The sequence below is a fragment of the Ambystoma mexicanum genome, chromosome 2q (assembly GCF_040938575.1).
Source record: "Ambystoma mexicanum isolate Mex_15411 chromosome 2q, UKY_AmexF1_1, whole genome shotgun sequence".
Classification (NCBI taxonomy): Eukaryota; Metazoa; Chordata; class Amphibia; order Caudata; family Ambystomatidae; genus Ambystoma; species Ambystoma mexicanum.
Genome location: NC_090924.1, coordinates 763270802 through 763298382, shown reverse-complemented (window position 1 = coordinate 763298382; position 27581 = coordinate 763270802). Strand labels below are relative to the sequence as shown.

The 27581-nt window shown below is 45.2% G+C and overlaps 1 protein-coding gene across 1 annotated transcript in view; it reads right to left on the bottom strand.

Moving 5' to 3' along the window:
- ZMYND11 (zinc finger MYND-type containing 11) overlaps positions 1-27581 on the bottom strand; it is a 1608641-nt gene that overhangs the window by 1515169 nt on the left and 65891 nt on the right. The window lies entirely within an intron of this gene.

The window sequence follows — 27581 nt, the reverse complement described above, 5'->3', positions numbered from 1 at the left end:
TTAGGTTTAGATAGCCGTTTATCACACCCCTGATAAAGTTCAGTAACACCCTTGAACTGTGATCACTTGTGTGTCTTACTTTGATATCATGCCTTCCTTACATAACCCTGAATGTATTGTCGATGTAACATAGGCAGAATCGTAAATAATATTAGCAGCATGTCCATCCATCATGTTTAATGCACGGATCATTGCCACCAATTCCGCTGCTTGTGCCGAGTAGTGTGAGTGCAGTCGCTGTTGGGATGCTATTGCATATTCCCCATTTATGTTGAACACTAGCGCTGCTCCAGTAAGTCTCCTTTTCGTCTCCACGTCTATACTGACAAACCGTCAATATAAACCATGCAAGCCCCTGCTTCTTTTACCTGTATGTGCCCTTCCATTCTATCTGTGTGCGCTGCACAATCCTTATGTAGTCCCATTCCTCTACAGGCTCTGCTAGGTAGATAGCTGGGTTGACCACATGGCACCTTACCACCTCAATGGCTGGCTTAGTTCGTATTACCTCGTAACCTGATGCTGTTTGTGTGGTCAATGTGCTTTTTGATTTCTCGAGGATGGCAAATAGCGAGTGCTCCACGTACAGTACTACGGGGCACCCCATGGTGATTGTTGCTACCTTTTCTATTGCAAACACTGCAACCGCAAGCACTTCTTTGCAGGTGAAGTTTTCCTGCATCACATGGTCTAGATTACCACTGTAGTATGCCAGTGGCTTGTGCCCGTTTGGCTTCTTTTGTGTGAGGACTGTCATCATCACTGAGCCATCTGAAATTGAGAGCAGATAAAATGTTTCTCTATAGCTTTGGGTGGCCAGCACTGGCATGTGGGTCAGCACATCCTAACTCTGCGAAGCTCTCATTCATTTCTGATGTCCATTTTTGTTCCCTCTTCTCTTTTTCTGCCTCTTTAAGGTCCTGCAAAAGGGGTTTTGTGAATGTGGAATAATCGAACACCTATGCCCTGCAATAGTTGCAGAGTCCTAGGCAGGGGTGGACTGGCAACCAAAAGAGGCCCTGGAAATAATGTTCAAAGTGGCCCCATATTACACATTTTCAGAAATCTCAACCCTTTTCCTATAGGAACATTTGGAAATACTACACAAAAGAGGCCCAAGGCTCAGAGGCCAACTGGGAAATCTCCAGAGTTCACTATAGGTCATTCCACCCGTGCTATTATATCAGTGTTCTGAGACATATGGGTGTGTAGTGCTATATAAGAAATAGATGTTATTATAATCTTGGAAATAATGAAACAGGGGAGATGGAGTTATTGTATGTTAAGATGCTTATACTGTCCAGATTAATCACTCGAGTAGTTTCAAAGTGCCAAATCCTTGTATGAGGTGTATTGCGACTCTGCTGGGAAGAGCCACACTCACTAGTTGTTAAGTAAAATTGAGGGAATGTGGGACAGGAGTTTGCAGACGCAAAGCTATTTCCAGAAGCCTTTGCGATCTGTGCCGATCTTCAAATGAAGTGAAATGTTCCTCATTTATACATTGACCCATCAGACTAAGCCCCTGCAAGGACTTTAAGTGGGCCGGGGCTGTCTAAGGCTCAGCCTTGACATTGGCCAAAAACAAAGCTTGAGTCCGGGTCAACAAACGAGCTCTCTCTGTGCTGAAATTGAATGAAAAGATATGAGATAATACTGGTCTTTGCTGGTAGGTGTCACGATCACCCATGCTTAAAATCACAACATCAGTTTCAAACATTTCGAGTTAAAGTATTTGTTTTGTAGTACTCCACATTGTTAGATTTTTGCCATTTACTATAGGGAAGTCTTTTCAATAGAGTGAGTAGATAAAATAATTGAATTCAAAAGCAGGATGGGCGTCCTTCAGAAAACTACGGTATTGGGATCTTTATTGATGGGTCCTGCGATCTACACTTATGGACAGTTCAGTAGTGCCACCTGCACCACCCTATTCTCTCATTAAGCCCCTCCACTCCCATCTTCCAGACCGCGCCCCACAAGGCTGCTCATATGGCAGAGGTTTGCGCCGTTCATGGCCACTCCACATTATATTACTTTACAGAGAAGGGGAACGTACACAAAGCTGGAACATGCCGCCCTATTTCAGTGACACACATGCATGCCACACCTCTTTGCAACATGTCATCTTTAAAGATCAGGGTTGGGATGGGACATAAAATTGTCTCGGGCACCAATGAAAAAGACGCCCACAGTTGCAAATGGTTATTCATTCCTTTTGTGACAGACTGTTTGAATAGCACCCGGGGGGGGGGGCATTTTTTGATAACATGTGATGCAAATTGTGCATTTTTAAAGAAAAAGTATTCAGCAACACTGGTAAAAACTATTAGCTGCATAGTGAAGTAACTCAAACTGGCCCACTTTGACCAAAAAAACTCCCACACCAACATTTAGAGTTTTTGGTTCGGTCATGGGCCTATTGCCCTATAGGTCAGTCTGAGACTGATAAAGGTTTGATCCCGAGACCGGCCTAAATGCGTGTGTAAAACTACACACATGCCTATACATGTGTACAGACATGTGTAGAAGCATATCTTAATGCAGGTACAGAACCATGCAAACAGAAACATGCATAGAAGCACATGAAGGCATTACACATGAAGATGTATGGAGCTGTACAATGGCACATTCCTAAATACATGTTCTAAAACATATGTATTCATACCCGAAAACATGCATGCACAAAAAACTATATCGGGGTGCATAGAAACATGTAGCAAGCATGCATCTATACAGGTGAAATCATATATGGGTAGAATCATGCACAAACACATTAATAGGAACAGGTAACATACAACACATCATCCATCACTGGATAGCTTGATGCTGCCTGACGCTAATCTGCTCCAAGAATGAAGTAATCTCCACATCCCTCCGTCTTTAATGCTAATGCCACTCTCCCATCTCCCGTCTTCCCGACCTACTCACTGCAACCTTGGCCCTTTAACACCCTGCGATTCACCCAAGATAAGGAAATGCCCCCCGCCCCACACCTCATTCACGATGTGGCCAAGGCCCCGGTCCCTGCCCTGGTGCTCAGCAGACTGGGCTACCGCTCAAGCCTGCACTGTGGTCTATCTGTCTCCTCATTCTCTTCCCTAAACGAATATCTCTCACCACACGCGACCTTCCCCGCTCACCACAATCTCTCTGCCCATCTTCGCCTGTGTCCCCTCCCGCGTCTGCTCTTTACCTCAGCAGATTGCGTCCCCAAGACATTAAAGCCAGCCCATCAGGGTAATTGTTTAAAATCAGAAATAATTTCCCACTGTCATCCAATGAAGGGTTTTTCCGACCCCTGCACTACCACTCACTAAATGACCACCGACAACCCCTCCGGAAAATGTCATGCGTGTGTTCAAAATGTAAACAAGCAAACTCTGTGCTTCTTCGGGCATTAGGACCTTGCGGTGCACCTCGTGGATGCCTGCTCCTTGGCAACTGGCCTCGGTCTAGGTCTCTTTTTACAACACCCTTCTTCAACTGGTGCTATGCACTTGCCGACATCCCCTCGCTATAGGAAAGGAACTACACTTCTAGACTGGAGAGACTTCGAGGTGTGTCATTTCTCTTATGAATAACTTCCCCAGCGTTTATTAAAAAAAATATACATTAAATATATGGATCCACACATGAATGTATGCATAGAAATATGCCTACATCGAGGAAAGGGGACACATTGGATGTATTCAGTCATGTTCAGAAATATGTGTTTGTTTATACATGTATGCTTAGTTATCAACGAGGACATGCATACATACAAAACCTGCTCTTTCGTTTTTGAATGTCACACACATTGTCCAAACCCGAGATTGCTTGGCTACTGCCTCTATAGCGCTTTGCACACAGACATCTGTATGAATGAATGCTTAGTGGCTGGTGGAGGTCTCCTACGTAAGCCACAAGACCCTGTATCCCCCCACATACACGGCTACTGACCTCTTTGTAGTCAAATGACCCAGTGAAATGCTACCCCTCATGCCCGTAGTGCCTGAGTCAGAGCCAGGCCCGGAAGGGTCAAGTACAGGTTGTAATTAAAGCAGGAAGAGGTGGAGGGAGGGGCGGCCGCGTCACTCCTTAACTTTCGGCCCAGGGAAGGGAAGGGAACGCTGTGGTTATTCCATCAGCCAGCGCGGTATGTCTAAATAAACATCATTAGGCTGCCTGCATGAAGTGACTTACTGCGGAGGTTCACTTCTTTCTACACATCATTCTTCTGTGGCGAGAAGGTGGGGGAGTTAAAGCCGCTTTGCTTTGAACCCCGTTGTTATGTCCTGCCAGGCCAACCAGCGCTGGGGGTACCCAGCAGACACACTGGTTGTGTTCACGCAGAAGGATTGCAGGCAGGGACTGGATCGTGCAATGCGTGTGAACCTTGCTCCTCTAAGTTTGTATCCTTCCGCTCCTGCCAAAGAGGCCCTATGCCCAGAGGCCCACCGGGGGATGTCCCGGTGTCCCGGTGGGGCAGTCCAGCCCTGGTCCTAGGAACTTATGCATTTCCTTCCCTGTGCATGTGCGAGCTGTGGAGTGGACTGCCTGTACCCTCTCTTGTGTTATCTTGTGCCCCTCAATGGATATTATCTGTTCCAGATACACAACCTCTTCCTGGCAATATTGCAAATTCGCTTTGTCCAACTTGGACATCGTCTGCTATTAATTTCAGGAGGTGCACTGAAACGTAATAGCAATCCAGTATCTTGAATCTGAATGCAAAAGAATAGAAAATAAGGTGTTCTTCAAATCAATCACTGTGAAGTACTCTGCCTTTGTCGGGATGTTGCACAATATTGTGGCGGGGTTCTGCCTCGACCACATCATTTAGAGGGCACAGATCCTGGATGAAACACCACGACCCACACTATGATTTCTTTTGATCGGGTATATCGTTGTGTTGCATGGTGATGAGGAGGTCTGGATTATGCCATGCTGCCATAGTGCGTGTAAAGTAGAGTATATTCCCTATCTGCGTCCCTGGACAATGGGTATTGTTCCGCATAGGGCAATAGTGCTTCTTCCATTAGTTTCATCTTCACCGCCCCCACTCCTTTCAGTACCCCCACATCATGGGGCCCCTTGGTCCATACTTTCTCTGACACTTTTTTGAGATCACCTTCTGTGAGTTTGTTCCCTTGTTTCACTATCTGCGTTATTATTGGTACCAGTTTTTCCATGACTTGAACTGGTCAAGGTATCTGTATCTGAAACACCATGTCTCCCTCTTCTTGCTCATCAGAGAACAATTGGCAATCCGATACTCCGGTTATTGTCAGTGTTGGGTTGATGCATAGCACTGCGCACCATTCCATGTTGTCTTTGTCCCACACAGGATCACCATGTCTTTGGGAATCACTACCTCCTCCAGCTGTAACACAACCGTTGCCCCCTTCATATCATCCTTTTGGCACTGTGGTCTGAACAGAAATTCTGAGGCCAATCGGAACACCTTCCCTTGCATTCCCGGAAACCATCCTAGTAGGATCTCGACCCCGTGCAAGAACATGGTTAGGTAGAAGGGCGGTGCTCGTAGGGTGCCTTGTGCATGTGTCACCAAGAAGAGTGCGGCAACGTGTGTCTAATAAATGCATGGTGTGGTGCACACCATCCCTTTCTCTGCGAATGATATTGTTGAATTTAGCTTGCTAAGCTAATCTGTCCCTAGTATATTTTTGATGCTGGAAATGCCTTATGGAGGGACAGGGCCTCCTACCTAGTCCTTGTTCTGTCAATTCTCTGTGTGCATTTTCCTTATGTTTTCTGCTACTGAGGTCCAGCCTGGACCTCTGGCAGTGCAGCTCTTCATTTTTTATCTTTTGGTGAACAACACCCATGGGATACTTTTATGGCACCCATGGGTGGGGTAAGACCCTTGTACCCCTGATGGCTGTGGTTTGGGCACCTGTGTGTTGCCCACAGAGCAGGGTATGGGCTGGTGGCAGCTACATGCTGACTTGGCAGTGGCTCCGAGTGTCCTCCATTTCGGCGATACCCAGGCATGGATTCATACACAAAGGCAAGATGACCACTGTGGCTGGCCTCTTGGTTTCTATCGTCTTTAACCTTGTTTCCCCAAGTCCTGGGAAGGCCCTTCTCCGTTCCCTTCCTCCTGAATGGCTGTTGGGTGGAAATACCATATATGGCTCCGGGGCTGCCTCCTGCCAGACTGACTGGATCCTTCCCAGGTGTGTATTGTGGGTACACCCTATGGGTGGGACCTTTGTGAACCGAGTTGGGAATCAAATGCATTCTCTGTTGTGGGTGTCTAGTTTCTGTGTGTGTGACACAATGAATGAGACAGCCATGACTGAAATGGATATTAATGCAGTGTGGTGTGCTGAAAAGCTGGATATGTGCCCCAATGCACATTCTTTCTTAAGGGTGCCTGGGTGGAGTGAATAGCCTGAATGTCTGCGAGCCCGATTCTCTGCCTGCCTGTATGGACGCCTTTCTGCGTAATTGACTGACTGAGCCTGGCTCGGCCAGTGTGAATGAGGGACAGAGGTGTATATCTGCGGACCTCTCACTTACCAATTTGTTCAGAAGCTGATGCAAGAAGAAGCTGTTCCTTGAAGCCCAGCTGGAAGAGAAGTCTGCTGCTGCATTTCTTCAATAGTGCTGTGATCAAGACACACTGGCAAGGTACACATTATATAGTGAACTGGCCAAACATATTCGTTTGGACAGTCTGCCAGGGTATGTGATGAAATTCCCCAATCATAAATATTATATGGTCTTTTTTGCGTTTTCGGTTGAGCTTATTGGATACTTTCCAGAGATGGGGTCCGATGAGGCGAATAGAGAGAAAGGAACGATTCTGTAGGTTATGTAAGAACGTGAATTGTCTAGTAACCCTTAATAATTGGTTAATGTATTGTCCAGCAACTGAACATAAGACATTTCTGGAATGTGTACCAAACAAAGAGTGTCTGGAATACAAATGGTTTTGGAATAGGTTGAGAGGTCAAACAACAACATTAATTATAGTTTTGGGGAACGTTATTGCAGTTGTACATCAAAGCATAAAATAAGCAGTGCCACAAATCAATTTGCTATGCAATTCTGTAGGTTTGCTAATCAAATTGACACTTGTGTAGCAAAGCTAGCTATTTAAGTTACCCTGTTCAATGAAAGCACAGCTTGGCCTGTGGTTCTCTTGTCCGTGAGGGTGTGTTCACCCTCTTTTCTCTGTCCACTTCAAGTTCAAAAGGGCTAATGGAGAGAGAGTGCAAAAGGTAATCATCTACTCCACTCTTAAGTCCCAAAAGACTGTGTGGGATTGCTAGGCAAGAATTTCTTTTTCAAATAATTGCAAACCAGAAATAATCAGGATGATAATTTTATTAAGATAATTATATCCTGCAAAGACCAGTATGTGTTAACTTGACAGTCATGCAATTCCATTCCTAAAAATGTAAGTTGTTACATAATGCCCGATTACAGTATTTATACCGTAAAACACTGCATCATCTCCATGCTCACCAGTAAAGTTTAGGTTAGTGTATCCAAATCTCATAGTGCCAACTAGATTTCATTTTGTTGGGGAATATCATATTGACAAGTGAACACTTTTGAAAAATGTACATGATCACACGGCCAAATGCTTTTGATGGCAAACTAGTTCTGTAACATGCTGATTGCATTCATCCGTGCAACTGGTGCTCAACCCATATTCCGATCCCATACTCATTGACAATCTATCTTATCACCCTGTTGTTTTATACCAGCTCGCCTGAAAGTGAGATGGCCAGTAAACTACAGTATTCCCCTAGTGTGCCCAGTTCACTGCCTGCTAAACCAGACACTCTGCTTAGTCGCTTACTTTATTTCCTCTTACATGAAAACACAAATCTAACTTAATGTGTATTCAAAGTATAGATCAATAGTTCCATCGAGTCTGTAAATACACTGATCTACTGCATTACCATACATTGTAGTTCGCCCCAGAGCTCACTTTGCTCTATGATTGCATTATATATTAAAACTTGCAGGAGAGAGCTCGCAAATTTTTTTACAGAGCCTTGTTGTCATATCTGTTTATTTGTGTTCATTTATGCAGCTTACCTTTTACAGGGCTTGCAAAATCTTTTTGCCCACTCGCATAGTCCAGTAGATTTTATGAAGGGTGAGTACCGTTTGCAAGGAATGTCTAACTTTTAATTAACATTTACTTTGTTTGCAGTAAATGCATGGCTGGACTCTGGGAGGCAGCAGTGTAGCAAACAAAGTGGGGTTGTGGTGAAGTGCAACGTTTTGCAGAAAGTGCATTTACATTTTTTATCTGTTGCCATGGGTCGAGTGCATTTCTCTTCGGTCGAGCAGGTACACTAAGTTACTCGGACTGCAGGTCTAACAGAATTGAATTTGCAAGATCTGACTTCTCTCAATAATGTCTTAATTCAGTGGTACACAAAACTGCTGCATTGTTGCTAAGTTTATGACTTGGGTATAAGTAACTTCTGGTGACATTATATTAGTACAACATTGCTAATCAAAAGGGTTTGTTTGCTAATCAAGACAATTTTAACTAGCAAACTCAGCCAATCAATTTTTGAAAACCTTGTACATAATTTATTGGACAAAATAGTCTATATAAATTAATGAGGGGACTGGTGGGAGACCTAGGTTTAGTTGTTTGATGAAAGAACCTTAATGAAAGATTTTAATGATTATTGTGTATAAAGATCAATTGTGTATTGGAAAAATTTATGAATTGTCTGTTTTATTGATTGTGTGTTAGTTTATTTATAAACTAGTAATACAAATTTTAAAAAAGATGTTTGAAACAACAGAAAGCTGTGGTATGTGCTTCGACTCTTGTGTATATCTACATAGATCAATCAACTGTAACGCTCATTGTGTATCACCTGTAACCAAGCAAATGTTTCTAAGTGAATGTAATTAAGCATACCTTCTTGGGCCGCTTATTGTAACCCACAAGCAAGCCTTCTTAAACTTTCCTTATAGGACCTCATTGCCTATGGGCTGTAGTGCGCTCTACAAATACTAAAATAAATAAATAAAATAATTATCTAATTGGAGGAGTAGCAGACATTGAAGAAAAAAGGGATCCCCACTCCCCCATCTGCTACTACTATGGACATACAGAACATTTAAATATTTGGTATACATATGTACTGGAACACCCATTATTCAATGGAAATGGTCTCAAATCTCTCACAAAACGATGTTCCTTCCTTGACTTCTGAGTTTCACTGCCATTGTTCACGACTGGTCGAGTTGCATTGAATAACATGTTTATTCCGCAACAGCAGTTGTATTTGTTGGCGCAGCAGTATATATTCCAAAGAACAGGTTTAAAAATCTAGACAAAATGTTGGTGAAGATGTACTGGAAAAAGAGAAGAACTGGGGCTGGGGGCGTTGCCTGTTATATATGGAACACTGGAAAGTGATTTTGCCCTAGAGGTTAAGGTTTTTTGAATAAAAGCATATGTGATGTATGGTTATTCTTCCGTTATTGTTTAATTTGTAGGGGGAACTTAGAATCTTACCCTATGTTAACAATATGAGAGATAACAGCCTGGGGTCGTTTTTTGAAGCGCATATTATGGGCATGACCTGTAGAGGGCTAATGAAAATAGACGTCGTATATTGGTAAATTGTATGATCTTGACGTTGAAGATAGAGTTAGAGTACGATTGTGATGTGGTTCAATATTATTTAGGAAATAGGGATCCACACACATTTGAAGCGCGTTCCGTGCAGCAGTTACCACCCCGTGGAGTAGGGAACTGGTCCAGACGATAGGAGTGCAGTCAGTAGCATGTTACCGGGTGCCGTTTTTGATACAGGAAAGAGAACTGTGATGGGTGAGTATGCAATGTACAACAGTCTTTGGTTGGGTATCTCTGGAAATTGTGTTTCCTGTGCACATTAATGGTGTCTATGGTTGATTACATTCAGATAATCAGCAGAGGAATAAAAATGAAATTTAAATTTGAGGTATTAAGTTCCTCTTCATAGGTCAACACCGTAGGTCATTCTCACAGATGAATCGACACTGGTGGTATCTAGAAGAACCAGGAAGTGTTGTTCATTTGGAAATGATTAGAAATAGTTTGTAGCTAATTATGTGTGTAATCGTGAAAAGATGTGAATATAAGGAACTGTGAAAAAGGATTGTGTGGTCATTGCACATGCACCCCCTGAAGAATTTCCCAAAAATCTTTTAAAATTGAATGGATGGAATGAAACATGTTGAGTGATTGAGTAGAATTAGTATAAATGAATTGAGTTGGATGTTTAAGTGGTGAGAATTTAGTGTGATGTACACATTTATTTTTAATTTCTTTATATAATGTTGGCTCTGTGTTCTGAACACCCCCCCAATAAACATTTATAGTGGTGTGACATTTCTTTGATTTGTGTTTGTATATGTAATTTGATTTTGACTTTGATATATACAATTAATCAAATATGTATTTATATTTTTCTACAAACAATGTCTGAACGTGCGTGATTAAGACAGGTAGCCTCCGGTGTAGGTTGGTGAGAGTCGTAAAAAAGAATAAAAACTCCTTAAGGAATTTAGCACCTCCATGCTCCCGGGCTGCAAGAGCGCTTTAAAAATGCAAATAAGTAAAATAAAATGGAACCACTTGAACTCTTTTGTCTAGAGTTTATCTTGGGGTCGTTCCTGTGGTTGTATGATATACCCCACCTCTCTCCTATTGTTGTGTGGCATAGCTCAGGGACAACACAAAGTAATTTGGAAGAAAGACAACACAGAGCAACACAGGTTTGAATCCTGGTCCGGCATTTAGAGACTGGTATCCGGCGTTAAGCGTGTAATAAAAGATTAGTGTTGCTCTTCGCACACTTAAAAAGGAATTACAAAGATGGAGATCTGAGTGCTCCAGATTTTAAAATGTATTATTTAGCATCTCTTTGCAGTTTGTAGCTCAAGGGTTTGCCAAGGATGATAGTTATGGGAGGTGACTGTTGAACAGCAACGGAATACTATTTAAATCGGACTGGTGAGTGGGGTGGTCCGTCGCAAGTTCATTTATATCATTTAGTTTGCAAGGTTTGTGCTCGATTGCATGGGACGTTGGGTAATGTCACCCGGTTTGCAAAGGATTGCCAAATTTGGCTTTTAACCAGTTATGATTCTGTGGCATATGGAGTAGATTTCAGTCCCTGCAGGAAGGAGGGTGCTTATTGTGCACTGTAAACTAATTAGGTATTCATCCACTTTGAAAATGTGCGATCAATCTAATATCAACAAAGGTTTTATACAATTTGGTAGGTTTGCCACAGCAGCTAGAGAGATATGGCTATGATTCAGATCAATCACCAATGAGTATAATTTGCTTGCTACCCTACTGGGGGGGTTTAGGCCTAGCTCGGATGCAGCGACACTCCTTTATAAAAGGCAATTTATGGCGATTGTGCTCTTCCTCATCTGAAATTTCACAAATACTAGATGAATGCCAGGTGGTCTCAGTCTTGTATCCATTGTAGGAGTATGACAAATTAGTCTCCGTAGCGACTACCTTACTCCTAGTCCATAGTCCCCTTTCCTCCATACTTGTGGGAAATTCCGTCCATCGGGACGGGGCCGGAGCAATTTTAAAGCATCAAAAAATTTACTTTTTGTTGTCCATTTACGTTTACGGTGGGGCCAACGCATATGACCGTAGCACCGCCTTCCTGAGCTCTGCCCTGCATATCGCCCTTCAGTCCTTTTCTATCGCCAGGTCCAGGACCATTTAGCAACAATAGAGGATACTTATTAGAGGGGACGGCAGGTGGGCGTATGGAGGAATGGACTCCCAAGCACTCACCATAGGAAATACGGGTGGATGGAAATTATTTTATTGGAAGAAATTCTTCAGAACTGCCTGGCCAAATTGGGAATCAGCCCGGGAGCTCAGGTTGAGAGAAAAAGCCAATGGGGAAGCCCAAGTAGCAGCCTTGGCTATGGACTCCCAAAGGACGTATTTTTGGGAGGCAAAAGCAACCGCTTTGCCACGGACCAGATGTGCATGAATGCCCTTTGGGGGTTCAAGGCCTTGAATCTTGAAGGCCTCGGACATACGCTTTCGTGGCCGGTTTCCCTTTCGGGTCACCAAACGTAACAAAGAGTTGTGAAGAACGTCTAAGTTCGCTTTTTCCGTCGAGGTAAAACTGAAGAGCATGTCTGACGTCTAAATTGTGTAAAAACCATTTGGCATCAGAGACCGTGTTCAGGAGGAAGACCGGTGAAGATATTGACTTTTTAAGTGGAATTCAGAAACCACTTTGGGAAGGAAAGTAGGGTGAGTGCGAAGCACAACCTTATCCTTGTGGAAGGTTAGGAACGGGTGTTCGACAGAGAACGCTTGAGCTCACTTATTTTTCTTGCAGAGGTTACCACAATCAAAAAGGCCACCTTCCAAGAAAGGTACTCCAGCTCGGTAGTGGCCATAGGCTCAAAAGGTTTATGAGATAAAGCGGTGAGGACCACATTCAGATCCCATTGGGAATGAGGGGCCCGAACCAGCGGAAAAAGATGGAGAAGACCTGCAAAATGTCTCTTGATGTCTGGGTTCACCAGTGAAAAAGAGCAACTGTCTGTAGACAGATAAGCCGCAGTGGCGGATAAGTATGTCCTGCATGAAAAGACATGGATTCCAGAGAATGCAAGGTCAGATACAAAAGACATGACACAGTAAATAGAAGACTGTCTGGGATCAAGCTCTTTGGCTAGACGCCAATGAGAAAATCGGAGCCACTTGCTCCTGTATTGAGCTTGCGTAGAGGGCTTACGTGCCGCTTGAATTATGCGCATGTTATCCTCAGAAAGGTTGAACTGTGCTAATGATCAGAACTCAGGCATCAGGCCGCCAAGCTGAAGGATTGTGGGGAGGGGTGCCACAACTGGCGATTGCTCTGTTGAAGGAGGTCGGGAATCTGTGGCAACCTTATCGGGGAGCACACCGGCACGTGCTGCAGTCTCGAAAACCAGAACCGGGCTGGCCACTAAGGAGCGATGAAGAGGAAAGTACAGTTGGAGGCACTCGAGTTACCAGAGTGACCGATGAATCAGCGGCAAAGGAGGAAAAGCGCAAGCTTTCATGTTGTCCCACGTGATCTCGAGAGTCTCCCCCAGGGAAGACACTCCGAGCCCATACCTGGAAGCATAAAGAGGAAGGTTCTGGTTCGATGAGGTCACAAAGAGGTCCACCGCTGGAGAACCTCACTGCTGGAAGATCTTGGTGAGAACATCAGTGTTCATCTCCCACTCATAACTTGCTGCAGATTGCTGGCTGAGGGAGTCTACAGCCACAATGATGTGACCTAGAATGTGCACAGCTTGAAGCCAGACATTGTGTTGGATAGCCAAATTCCACATTTGGATAGCAAAGTCCACCATAGGCGGAGACTTGGTGACCACCCCCCCTTTGGTGATGTAGAAAATTGCCACGGAATTGTCTGTGTGAATTTGAAACCACACTGTTGGTGATATAGGGTTGAAAAGCCTTGAGTGCCAGAAAAACTGCCAGGAGCTTTAGGTGATTGATATGGAACCGCCTGTCCTGAGGCGTCCACAAATCGTACACCTCGAGGTGATGCAGTGTCGCTCCTCACCCCAGAAGGGAGGAGTATGTAGTAACCATTGCTTGTGAGCAGAGTTCCTTGAAGGAGGTCCCCACTGGAAGGTTGCTGGTGGATGATCACCATTGAAGATCCGCCGTCATGCAGGATTGGACTGGAATCATCTTCGAGTCTGGATCCGTAGCACAGGATCAGCAGCTCCGAAGAGCAAACTGAGTGTGCCTCATTTTCAGTCATGCAAGAGGTAGAGCTAACACGCAAGAGGCCATGAGGGCCAGGAGTCTCTGGAACTACCAGGCCGACATGTGGGAGGACTGCAGGAAGAGCCGACACATGCTTGAAAGGTCCGCTATCCTTTCCTCCGTCAGGAACACCCTGCTACTGACGGTATCCCAACGGAAACCCAGAAAGAACAGGTCTTTAGCAACCGTCATCAACGATTTCCACCAGTTCACCAACAGCCCAAGATGGAACAGGAGCTGAAGGAGTGACTGAAGATTGGCTGTTGCGGCCTGTTGGCAAAGATTGCGCAGGAGCCAATCGTCCAAATATGGATATACATGAACTCCTGCAGTCTGAGGAATGCTGCGATGACCGCCATCATCTTTGTGAAGACACGCGTGGCGAGCTGAGACCAAACAGAAGCACACAATACTGGAAGTGTTCCGTTCTCACAGAGAACCGCAGATATTTTCGATGCAGGCTCCAGATCAGAATATGCATGTAGGCATCCTGAAGGTCTACCATTGCCCTCCCGGAGAGAGTGCCTTAACTGGCAGAGCGTAATCATCTTGAATTTCTCCTGAGGTACAAAGAGATTGAACTTGGAGAGGTCGAGGATAGTGTGCAGGCCAGCCTGATTTGGTTGGGGCACTGTAAACAGACGAGAGTAAGAGCCCTCCCCTCGCTACCGAGGTCTAGAAGTCTCTGTACCTCGGCTCTGAGGGAGGGCGACACAGTCTGCTGGAGAGGAGGGTGGTGTACTGGGGAGGGGAAAGCAGAAGCCAGCCCGGGCGACGGACGATACCCATTGGACTTCTGTGATGGTCTGCCACGCCTACAGATGAGAAGAAAGTCATCTTCCCACCTCGTGTGACCGATGAAAACATATATTAGATGGTTTATTGGCGGGAAACCACCTGTTGCTGAAGAGGAGGCTGTTGACCGAGAGAAAATCCGACCACCTTGCTTTTGCTGTTTGCAGTGAAGACCACCAGCGGGAGCAAGCACATGACGGTACTGAAAACCTCTAAAACCAGAGAAGTACCTCGTTTGAGACCCCGACTTGAGTATAAGGTGCCTTTGCTGGGTTTTGGCAAGGACTGGCATGACTTGGCAGTTTGCGCGCTTGTCTTGGTCTTTGTGATTTCTCTTATAAAAGCAAACACGCCAATTGTGTTAACTAGGTGCTTTTATTAGGTAAAGTGAAGCACAGTATCTTGAGACCCCCAACACATCCAAGATCTCAGGTTCAACTGTTATAACTCAAGCAACAACAAACTCTCCAAGATTCAGTGTTCCAATTAGAACATCATGTTGCATGTTCATTCTGGAATGAACATGGCAAAGCAAAGCATGAAACAAGAGTCATTTAATACAACAATTTCCACATCAGTGGAGGAGTGAAACAGTTCCTTACCCTCGAAGGGGAGCTCAAGCACCTTGTCCTGAACTTCCTTCAAAAACTTCATAGCATGCAGCCACGCTTGGTGGGAGAGGACTATTCCAACCATAAGGCCTCGAGCGGAAGTGTCTACATGATGTGCCGCACCCTCCAGCAGATCCTGAACTAGAACTCTGGATTTGAATAAGCCGCCTTTTAAGTCTTCTATCAGGCGGAAAACATTCCTGAAACTCTGCACGCTCCTTCCACAGCTTGATATTAGCAGCCGCCAGGATAAGCTCGTTATTAGCCCGACACCGCTGAAGATCCGAATTAGAACAGACCTTTTCCCCAATGGCGTCAAGAAGCTTGTCCTCCTTGTAAAGGATCTGAGATGTTGCAGTGGAGGATGTAGAGGCCGGCTTTGACTGGAGTAGCTGCTGCCACCACTGTCGATGAGGGGAATGGACATACAGACAAGGATATGTCTTCAGACACACGTTCCTTGTTTACGTGTTGCCCGGAATGAGGTTTTTCACAGACCTTACAGGCTTCGGCCTGGACATCCTTTTGAAAGAACAGGCCAGTGCGCTCCTGTGTCGACAGAGTAAAGGCTCCAGAATGTACCCCTTCTTGTGGAGCCGGAGGCTTGGGTATTGGGATGTCTAGCAACGCCATCATAACCACAACCCAGTCGTGAAAGGCTCTAATAGAGCGGGATAGGTCATTGCTGTCCTGGTCCGCTTGATCCTCATCCAGTGAGGCAGGAGCAGATACCTGATCCGCCGCACGTGGCGCCTCAGGCCCCGAGGGCAGGGTTGACTGCGCAACAGGAGTGTTTTCCACAGGAGAAAGTGGAGGCAGAGGAAGTAGCGGAGGAGGAGGCCCCACAGGAAGTGGTTGAGGAGGTGCAGAGGAATTGCCAGAGCAGGGGGTGGTTCAGGCGACGTAGGATACATTTCCTTAAATAAATCCTTAAATTACACCTTTGTGGGATCAGAATGCATAAACGTCTCAACTTGGCAAAAAATGCATCCTCAGAAGAAGATCTAGGCGCTAGAGGATGCTCGGAAGGGGCATACCTCCAGGATTGCAAAGAGGATGGTTGCCAGGATGGTCCTCCACTAATTGGAACCACATAAACCCAAGGACGTAGGAGGGAGCGAGACGGTGTGCGGTAGTGGAGTCCAAGCACGCCAATCCATTGGAGGACGGATGGGTTCTTGATATCCACAAAACATGGAAAAGGCTGCTCATCCCCAAAAAACAGGCACCTCAGTACCAGCCGGTGTGAACGTTGGTTTGAGAGGTAGACAAAACGGCTGCCGTGGAAGGCGGGGTTGGACCGATATTTTGTTAACGCCTGAGGTGAACTTCGTCACAGGTGTCAGTGAGGCCGTGGTCACCACAGGGGAATCAGGGGACTTATTTTCCATTTTAGCCTTGTGACAAGGAACCTCGTCAGAGCCGGTGCTAGTAGACCTACAGCGTTTCTGCGACCCATTAGAGACTACTGATAAATTAGTCCCCAGTAAGGGAACCTCGGAGGACCCCGTACTCAAAAAATGAAAAAGGTGTTTAACCGGCTTCTTTGCCCCCTCAGCAGGATCGGTTCGACCACAGGCCTGAGTGTGGGAAGGCTTAGCGTCCCCCTGAAGCCAGAGCACTGGAGTGGGCCCCTCAATCTTGACTGGGCATTCTTTCTCAGGCAAATAATTAAGTTTCATTTGAACAGCTGGAGCGATCTTTCTAAATTGACCTTAATTATGTGCAGGATAAATAAATAGATTTTATTAATGAATACCGCCAGGCCTGTCATAGAATGAAAAACATGTTGCTACCCAGCATACGCCAAACAACATTTATGTACACACTGTAAGGCCTAACGATCAATGCAAAACAATATTAAGACCACTCCCTAACATGGAAAGTATACTCCATTTAAGAACTGGGCTGCCTACAAGTGGGACAAATCTTTACGAACTAAAATAACCAAAAAGTGCAGCCATTTGTAATATAGCAAAACCCAGCTCGGTCAGATCTACTCCTGCATAACAGGAGTCAAAAATCAAAAACATTCAAAAAAGGGGTCAGATGAGTAGGAGTTTTAACGCCAGATGATACATATAATAGAAAGCAAATTAACAACTACTGGTTCTGCAAAAATCAGACATTGGAACTGGGCAACTTGTCAAAAGGCCTGGAGTGACATCTACTCTACATAGCAAACTCATCTACCGACTTGGGAATTCAGTATAGAAGATCAAACCTCAGTCCTAAAGGGAACAACCAACAATACAGAGAAGCAACCAGGACAAGAAAATGCTAGTAAGAACATCCTACCAAAAGGACATTGTGTAGTCTCAGAAGGGTGACAGTATGACATACAATCATCTTTGTCAACAATAAACTTAAGAAGTCAGGTATAACAAGATGGTTAGTGGGCACTACCTGAACCTCAACATAACCTGAGCCCTTGAAGCTATGGTAGCACCAGAAGTAAGCAAATCACACCACAAACACAATCAAGTAAATTGACAAAGGGCCTCATTACAACTCAAGCGTTAAGGGTTAACGCCACCGTTAACCCTTAACGCCTGATTCTGATTTTAACACCTGCTTTTAGCAGGCGTTAAAATCCATGGCGCTAACCTGCCATGGTGCTAATTACGCCGCCGTAATTTACGGCGGCGTAATTAGCGCCTTCCCCACTCCCATTATGCCCTATGGGGCAAAAATGGGAATGGGGAAGGGAAAATGGGAAATGGGGATTTACCGCCCCACTCACCTTGGAATGGGGCGGTAAATCCGCCATCCACCATGGTGTAAACGCAGTTTACACCATGGTGGTAAAGTTGGTGCACTTAGCACCAAGGTTGTAATGAGACCCACAGAGATGTTTCTCCATCACCTCCAGTAAATAGAATCAGAGGTAGATGAGATCACGGAGCCCATTGATAGATTTGCACATGTATGATATGATATGATAAGTTATCATATATATGATAAGGCTCTAGGGTCAGAGGTGGTACTTTCTTCCAGCAGCAAACCTGCCATCAGACTTCTGCTTTGATCAGGAGCCTTCTTGGGCAGTGGAAGGGAGGCCATCATGCAAACCAGGATTCCCAGTTATTATTGTGTCAGAAACCACTGCAACAATGTTTGTGCTATTTTGTTTTTTTTACTGAAACCAGTCCCTGAAGCTTCACATAACTACACACTGGTGTTTCACCTTTGCTAAGAGAAATACACAAAACCGAACAAACTACAACTCCATGAAGCCATATACAGGGACACTGATGCATACTTATGTTTCCACAAATCAGTATTTAAGGTGCCCTCCCTGAAGAGACGTGCTCCTTCACAAAAGTTCCTTCTGTGTAGCAGCTTGGTTGTTCGATACTTTATTTTGTAGAAAATAGGTTTGTCACGTTACAATCAAGTCAACTATACACGTGCCTCCTGTACCACAAAATCCCCGCATGTACCTCAGCAAAGAAACAATGCAAGAACATGAATTTTAATAGTGTCCCCCATTCCTCCCACCCACCCGCGACAATCTGAACAGCTATGCCTCCACCTCCCTAAACCCTGCCTTGTGCACTAAGTGCACCATGTGCAAAGCCCTGCTCCTCCCCTTCCTGCAGCCCAAACAAGAATAGCATCGGATTGAGGCCCCAGTCTAACCCTTCCAGGTTCGTGATCCAACCTAGAACCACTTTCCAATATGCTTGCACCTTCCCGGAGTCCCACTAGATATGTCAATACGATGCTGGAGCCCCGCAACCTCTCCGACACAATGGGCTGGTCAGGGGGAACATCTATGACAGCTGTAGTGTGTCATATTGCCACCTGTGTAGTAATGTGATCCTGTGGAACTTGCATTGGCTCGCTATTGACGTTCTGCGGGCGTTCTTACCCAGACAGAGCCATTCCTCCTAGACAGCTCTTTTCCAGATCCCTCCACACCTCTGCCTTAGACTCTCCCCATATCCTCCCTCTGGCCTAACAATTTCATGGTACAACTGCGAGAATAGGCCCCTCGACTGAGTCCGTGAATAAAGCACCTTTTTCGAACTTTGTAAGGTTGCATTGGAGGTCCTGCTTCCATTTTGGCACCATCAACACCCCTCTCAACCTCAGATACAAAAACACAAAAAGACTCCCAATTCCCTGGCCTTCCTCACTGCTGAATTTCTTTAAGCTTGCCCCCTTCCCACAATTGACCACTCTCTCCAATCCAGCCTCAAACCTAGTCTGAAAATGAGAAGGTCGTCAACGTCATTCCAGATCGGGGGGCCCAGATATGGCTTAAAGGCTGCGTGCAGAGCCCCCTCGTATCCTCCCCTTCCTCCACAAAGCGCAGAGGCTCCCCAAAATAGGATGCTCCCAACCCTGTTTCGCAATCTTCTCATCAGGGCCCATCTACACTCCCTCACTGAAGCTGGCGCCATGAACAAATTCTCCAGATACACCCACGGTTTCTCTTTGTCGACTCTCAAGTGAGTTATCACTGCCCGCAACTGTGCTGCCCTGTAGAAGCTTTCCATGTCGGGGAGGCCCAACCCACCTTCCTCTTTCGGTCAAATAAGCATACGATACCCTACCCTCAGCTTCTTCTCTTTCCACAAAAACCATGGGCTCTCCCCTTTGAGTTCCCTAAATGTGTTGGTGGTCACTGCTTTGGTAGCATTTGGAATTTAAACAGGACGCTGGGTAGGACATTCATCTTTATGGTGCATACTCTTCCTATCCACAACCCAGTGAGTTCTGACTACTTCCTTAAGTCCCTATACATTTCCTGCAGCAGAGGGGGATTGCAATGGGGTGCTAGGGGTGTGGGGGGTGTGTCACTCACATAAGTCCTCATGTTGCTTTGTTATGTGCAACCCCAAGTACTGAAACCTGGTCTGGCCGGTCCTAAAAGCAAGATGATCTAGATCATCCACCTAGTCATCCCCTGACCGAGCTAGCTGGAAAAGGACAGATTTTCCCTTATTTATTTTGAGGCCTGTCAAACGGACACAAGACTCTATTCTTCCCAGGACAATTAGGAACGATCAGAGAGGCTCCTCTAGGTGCAGCAACATGTCGTTGGCGAACATTCCCAAATTAAATTCCTGATCCCCTGTCTTCACACCTTTTATTTCTGGATCCTGATCTGGATCCTGATCTGTCTTGCAAGGGGTTCAAGGGTCAGCACAAACAGCTAGGGAGAAAGTGGGCACCCCCATCTTGTACCCCTCTCTGAACTCGAGCCATTCCGAGTTCAGCCCAATCAGAATCACCTGCACTACCGGAGCGGCATAAATCGGCTCATCGCTACTCCTGAGCTGCGGACCCAAACCTACCTGCTTCAACACTGAACAAGAACCGTCATCCCACCCGATCAAACGCATTGTCTGCATCTAGGCCCAACAAGATCGGGTGCTCTCCAAGCCCCTTTCGTTCTACCCATTATATTCAATGTCTTCCACAGAGTATCTGCACCCTTCCCCCTTGTTACAAGCCCGCCTGATCTGCACCAATCAAACTCTGGCGCACCAGGGTCAGCTTTGTAACCAGAATCTTTGCTGCGTGCTATCTGGTGAAAGGAGTCGTCTCTTTCCAACTGATGCGTGGACCTCCACACATCCACCAGAGAATATTGCTCCCACAGCTCTTGTAGACAACCGTTAAAGCGATCTGCCCCACCCCCACCTCATGTTCCCAAATAGCTCCTGTTCTGGGAATCATTTGCCACCAGAATAAAGTCTCCCCAGGGCATGCTAAATCTACTATCCCACTCGCATTGGCGAGTAGTTTTTATGAAGGGTGAGCACCATTTGCAGGATACTCTACCTTGCTGACGAGTATGGGGATGTAAGAAACTTATTTTGCATTTACTGCAAACACTTTGCAGAAACTGGCAAATGCAAATTTCACTGTGCATGTTTGGCAGCATTGCACCATTTTACAAAATGCACTGGTAAATATGTCACCAGTCACCTTGGGGTGAGTGCATTTCTCTTAGGTCGAGTATGGAAACTAAGGAACTCACCCTGCAAGTCTAGTGGGATTTTTAATAATTTTCAAGGCCTGCCCCCTCCTATCAGCACCAGTCCCTGCGCCGATCTCAATGCCTCTCGCAGAACCAAGCCGGCAAAGGCCTATTGGCCCCGATTTGGGCTATACACAGAACAGGTGATGTTCAGCCCGCTCAATCGCCCCAAGACCAACAGGAACTTCCCTTTGCACTTCCTAACTAACTTCAGGATTTCAAATCGGAGCAACCTCCTCACCAGGATACCCATCCACCCTTTTTATGGGGGCACAAGGCCCACACCTACAGACCCACATCTTTTCCCTGTATCCTCCTCTCCTACCCTTCTGTAGTCTACTTTCTTGTAGGAAATGGGCATACAGGTTATTCCTCTTAAACTTACTGGTTACCAAAGACTGCTTTTTCTGAGAATTTAGCCCCTCGACACTGATCGAAGCCACTCTGAACAACACTGTTGCTTTGCCCACTCACACTATCTGACATCTCGAATAAATAGATTCCCCACTGAGTCCACGATCCCCGGCACTCCCGCAAGTCACACAATACAACTTCAGAGGCCATTTCACACTCTGACGAATCAATCAACTAAGAATAAATTAGAAAGCGACGCACGCCTATGCACCGGTCACCAGAGAATCACCATCCGTCTCTGATCTCCTACACACCTCCAATCCAGACATCCCTTTCACCCACGACAGAACATTCACAGCTACAATTCTTCACCCCCTTCACCTGCCCCTGCCCCCACACCCTCATCTCTCCCAGGCCTTATACAGAGCTCTAATTATCTAGAACAGAAACCAAAAGGACCCTAATAGTGGAATAAGATAAAGAAAAAAAGCAGAAGCTTTACCCAAGCACCTAAAGATACTCTCCTGCCTTCTGAATGTAAGAAGGTGAAACACGTGCAAAATAGGAATGCAAACTATGGAATAAAACCCTCTATGCAAACTGTAGAATGTGCAGATTGATCATTTTGGAACCAATTTTGGATAAACTATATCGACATACTAAAAGGAAACTAAGAATAACTGTCTGCATCAGTTGGCGCATGCAGGACAATACCATTCACATGAAAGTTTCCTTTTCGATTTCTTACAGTCAAAATAGAGGTATCTCTCTCTGTGCAGACAACTGATCCATACTCTTAAGTAATTGGATTTGCCGAAGGAGATTCCTTGACGGTAACACATAAAAAAAAAATGCTTGTTAGGATTGGACGCTGTAGAACATGTTTCAGTACAACTGTGCAGGTTTAAAAGGTGTGCACCTTTTATACTTAGTTTGCACATTATAGGAAATGCTGAACTTTCCTTGGGTTATTTTCCAGTTGTTTATTTATAAATACATAAATACATCTCCTGAAATGGAAATGTTTATTTGGAGGGTGGAGGGGAGGCTGAGGCCCATTGCAACATGATGTTTAAGTCCCTCCCTGCTTAGAGCCGTGGAAAATAGTTGTAATCACCCGTGGGGTGTATACGTCATAATGGAGACCAAGAAACAGATCATCATGAAACGTCCAACGAGCAGGTGGCACAAACACTAAACATCCACTCAAAAGCTATTACTGCTTCTTTGTCAGCCGGAGCGGACACAGGGAAACCTGAGTAAAAGGGCAATGTTGTGATAAGCCCACTTTTGCATAACCCGAGGGAGGAGACAGCATTAATGGCTCCAGCAAATGCAGCTTGCAGAGTGCCTTTTGCAAAGCGCACATTTGAAGCTTGAAAAATATGTTGCTTCAGTCAGAAGACTGCGGACTGCCAACATGGGGCAGTTGCTGAGGGCCCCTCTGAGGCTCGAGGCTCTTCAGTTGAAAAGGTTGAAAGGCCCAGACACAATCCCTAGCCATTAAGGCCTTTTGCCTGCAGGCTGTTTAAATATTCTTTGGAGCTTGAGGAGGTTTTAAAATGTTAATTGAAGCGCAGGACAGCAGCGAATCACTGCTGTCCTGCACTTCAAAGACATGAAGGAGTCATTTTGCCTGGAAGCTGTTTTATCAGTGCAAGGGCAGTGTGCTTCCTGCACAGGTAAAACAGCCTAATGAGGCTTTTTAAATGTTTGTTGAAGCATGAACAGCAGTGAATCACTGCTGTCTCGCGCTTTATAAGAACGTTTAGAAAGCCTTATGCCTGCAAACTGTGTTATCAGTACGGAAAGCACACAAGCCCTGCACTGATGACAAGACTGTAGCCATAAGGCAGCGCAACTGCTTACAGACGGCACTACAAATTAAGTTAACCTTACCTTCGGCAATAGGCTGAAGGTAGCTTCTTAATCACCCTTCGGCATCCATGTAAAAGACTGGGCAGCCGAGCTGCCCATGACTCGAGCTGCTCGTGCCACACTTCTACACATGTGCTTGGCTGACACGGCGCCTGGGCACATACATTAATACAATGTTTGAGCCCAGCCCGATATCCTCTACCTCTGCCTCCCCTGCAAGCTGTGCAGCCAAAACCCAGGCAGGCCAGGCTTTCTAAATTAATCCTCTTCTAAAAATCATGTTGCATTAAGTGCGACACAATACTTTAAAGAAAAAGCAAATATGCAGTATTGTATCGCAAACAGAGATGCAATACTGCTTATTTTATGCCTTGTGACAACATACTATATTGTTGGTTTCTCTGTGACTAATTCTGGTTTCTTTTTTTGCAACTACAGCTTGGGTCAGTGTCTTTTTCCCGACATCCCTTCAGTTTGGTCTGATTTTATTGTGTTGAAATTTCCCCAATCCAGGCAGGTATCGGTGGATAGGTAGACCCTTGGCAGTTAGGGTATACCAGTCAATAAACAAGCACTCCACACATTGTAGATATACATCAACATCATGCAAAAGAAAAACAAGAGAGCTGCAATGCTCCAGATTTAGTTGGAAAACATTCCAAGGGTTCTGGACACTGCAACGGACACACCGCTGCCTCGGCTGGATGAATTATACAAGATATGAAACAATCACCGAAGAACAAGCACCTAGCAGATATAGATGCATGGACAGAAAAATCATGTACAGTAATAGTCTTTTCTGTGGCTTGTATCTGTTTAAAGTCATATGTTTTGCATAGGTCTTCATCTACTAGTTAGTTCGGAGTAGGGTTTACGTCCAAAGTAAAAGAGACGCTGACATGGGTGTTCTGATTCCCACTTTCCATACACTACATGTACAGGTACCCATTATCGCTCAAGCGTCGACATCCTCAGATGGTCTCTATTTTATATGCGACCCAACAGCAACTGTTTAGTAGGCATGAGAGTGTTCCTCAGCTCCAGTGTGGGAAGGCTGGGTGGATGCATGTGAATTTAACCAGATACAAGCCACAGAAAGACTTTTACTATTATTACTATTTTTGTTAATTAATACTCTGTTCCAAGGCCTGTGAAACGATTCAGATGCACATGCTTTTCAAAGATTAAGGAGCAGTACCACATGTAGGTTGCTGAAGAGTAGCCTCCAATGAGACATGTGCAATTAAAGCAAAAGTAGCTCCTGTGGTTCTGGTTGAGTTGGTTTTAGGAGTGAAAGGAAGAGGTTTGTGTGCCAGCATTTAGCACAACTAACAAGAGCATAACAATTGTGGACTTAGTGACTCGGCATGCCTCTCTTCTTGAGAAAAACACAAATAAACTCACTGGTTCTAGGCAGTGATTTGGATTGGTCTAGAAAGTACATTACAGCTTTGCGCGCATCAAATATGTGAAATGCCTTTTCTCCCCTTATTTTCAGGTTTTGAGAATTCTATGGAACAATTGGCATAATATATGGAGCTTAATTTTGTACGAAATAAGATGCCCGGGTGCTCTAAAAAACCCTTTAGTTTGGAGACCGTGACAAAAATTATCTCTACTGAGTCCATGAAATTTGGTTATCCTTATTGATGGGATTGCAATGAGAAAACCCACCGACTAGCCTTAAGGTCCTTTAAGGAAGCTTTGTGCATGTGCTCGTAGGGACTTGTCGACGCAATAACATATTTAGATCCTAACATGGTGTTGGTGGGTGCATCCCTGGAGTGGAACACTTTGACAAATGGTATTTCCCACCAAGACACCTTTTGCGAAATAGTGTGGTATGGTGCCAGAGCTGTGAAATGTACTTTAAGTAAGTGTGAGACAGGCATGGCCTCAAGAGAGACACAGACACAAGTGTGTTTCAAAACCTTTATTTACTAGAGGATCCTGGGTTGGTGTAATGCCCGACTGCCCCAACTCTAAAGGGATGGTTCCCTTAACTGAGGTTTCTAAAGGCCGATGATGTCTAATAGTCCACACTAAAAGTCTGTCTGTGTCTAAACCTATGCTTGCACTCAATCTTTACAAAAATGTGACAGGAAGTCTTTAAAAAGGAAAAATATTGGTTCAACAGAAAATAGGAAACCAAGATTGGTTTCAGGTGGTCTTCGCACCAGGTGTAGTTTGGTCAATGTCAAAAAAATGAGTTCAATCAAAAAGGTTTGTAATACCTTCTCCACAGAGCCCTTGCAAAATTCTTAAATACCTTCAGTGTCTTTGGATCCCTGGGGCATACCTTCCCCAAGCTTCAACTTGTTCAGGTTCCAAATACCATAAAAAGAATATAGCAGTTCCTTTTAGGTTTCTCAGGGTTCCCTTTCCCAAGCTTCAATCAAAAACACGTTAAGCCTCTCGGGGGACCCTTTGATAAGCTCAGGCTCCTTTCACCTTGACTAAGTTAAAAAAAGAAAAAAAACAAAAGAAATAGAACCGTTCTTTGTGAAGCTCCTCAGGGTTCCCATCCCGAGATTCAATTCTTTCAACACTACAAAACAATAGGTGTCCAACTTGGTTAAGCCTCTGAGGGTTCCCTTCCCTAAGCTCAGGGCCCTTTCAATTACAAACACAAATTCAGTTTTGTCAGAATGTTCTTTGCTTTCTTCGTTAAGCCTCTCCCCAGGCAAAGGCCCCTTTTTGGTTCAACTTGTCAGGATTTACCTTGCCTTTTAAACACAGTTCTTTCATACACACTTCACTTGTGGGGCACCATCAGAGAATTTTGTAACTGCCTGGTTCTTTGCTCCTCCTAGGCGTGACCACTCTGTTCTGTAACCCCTGTCTTTATTCCTTGCTCTTCTTTTTAAACCTTTTACCTTTGGGTGCTTCCTGCGCCCCTTCTCGTTTTCCTTGGCTTCCTTCTGGTGCACACTTCCCTTTGCTGTACTTTTGTTCTACAGTGCACTCTTGCACTTCCATTACTTTCTTATCGCGCCTCTTGCAAACCCCACATCCTCACTGTGCACTCTGCGCTGATTTGCTTCTTTCTCGTGCTTCCTGCATGCTTAACACACGAATCCTCTTTTTACCGTTCACGATTTGCACTTCTCTTCATCGTACATGCTCTTTCAACTCTTCACATGCCTTTTGTTTTGCTTTTTCTTTTCTTCTGCGCCACTAGCGCTCCTTTTCTTTCTTCTATGTGTCTGTTTATTTTTCATACTTTGTCCTTCGTGTACTTTCAAACCTTTCCACTCTGTGCCGCTTTAGAACGGTGTCTTTCTCCCGCTCCGTTTCAGTCAAACGCACACTCCCATGTCTCTCGCTTACCGGGTAGCGTTGCGGTGACAAGCAGTTCCTCTGGATGCACAGGGTTGAGGTCAGTGTCTCACCACCTGCCCCTCAGGAACCCTTGGGACCGGCACACGTCCCAATGGAACAAGCATTTTTGTTTCCAAACGTCATCAGCAGGATACAGGCTGCCTTACTTGGGCTCCTTGGAGGCACGGCTCTCTAGCCACTCTGTAGCCCCTCACAAACACCGGGCCAGCGTCTTGCTTGGCACGCCATTCTCCTCCTGGCTTTTAATCCTGCTGCTCTCTGCTCCTTGGCTTCTCGGGTCCTGACAGCATCCCCAGCTCGCTCTCCTTCTTGTGAAAAACCACACCTTTTATAGTTGAAAAAACAGTCAAGTGGAGTCGGGTGTGAGTGGTCATTATTAAATGCCTGACCCTGCCTGACTATTAGTGGGACAAGTGAAGTTCTTTCTACAGTAGGTTTCTCTTACTTTCCCCATGTTGTTTCTATGGGTAATCTTTTCTGCTCCCAGTTGCCTTTCCTCGTCTCAGTGTTGGTTGTAAATGGGGAGGTAGTGATGGAAGGGTTTTGGAGGATAGATCTATTTACCCCTCGTCTATCAGGGAATCGAGAATGGACATAGGGAAATCCTATAGCCTTGTTTTCCCTCAAAGCAATGGTTGCCCCCTTCCATATTCCTGATGGTTGATTATACAAACATGAGTTCTGATCATATTCCCCGTGATTTAAATTGGTAGAGGATGACTGGATACTTCAGACTCCTGGCTTTGTTTTAGTTGTTTTTTCTTCCTTCCCCAACATGGGCAATTGACCCTTTCCTACCTCCCCA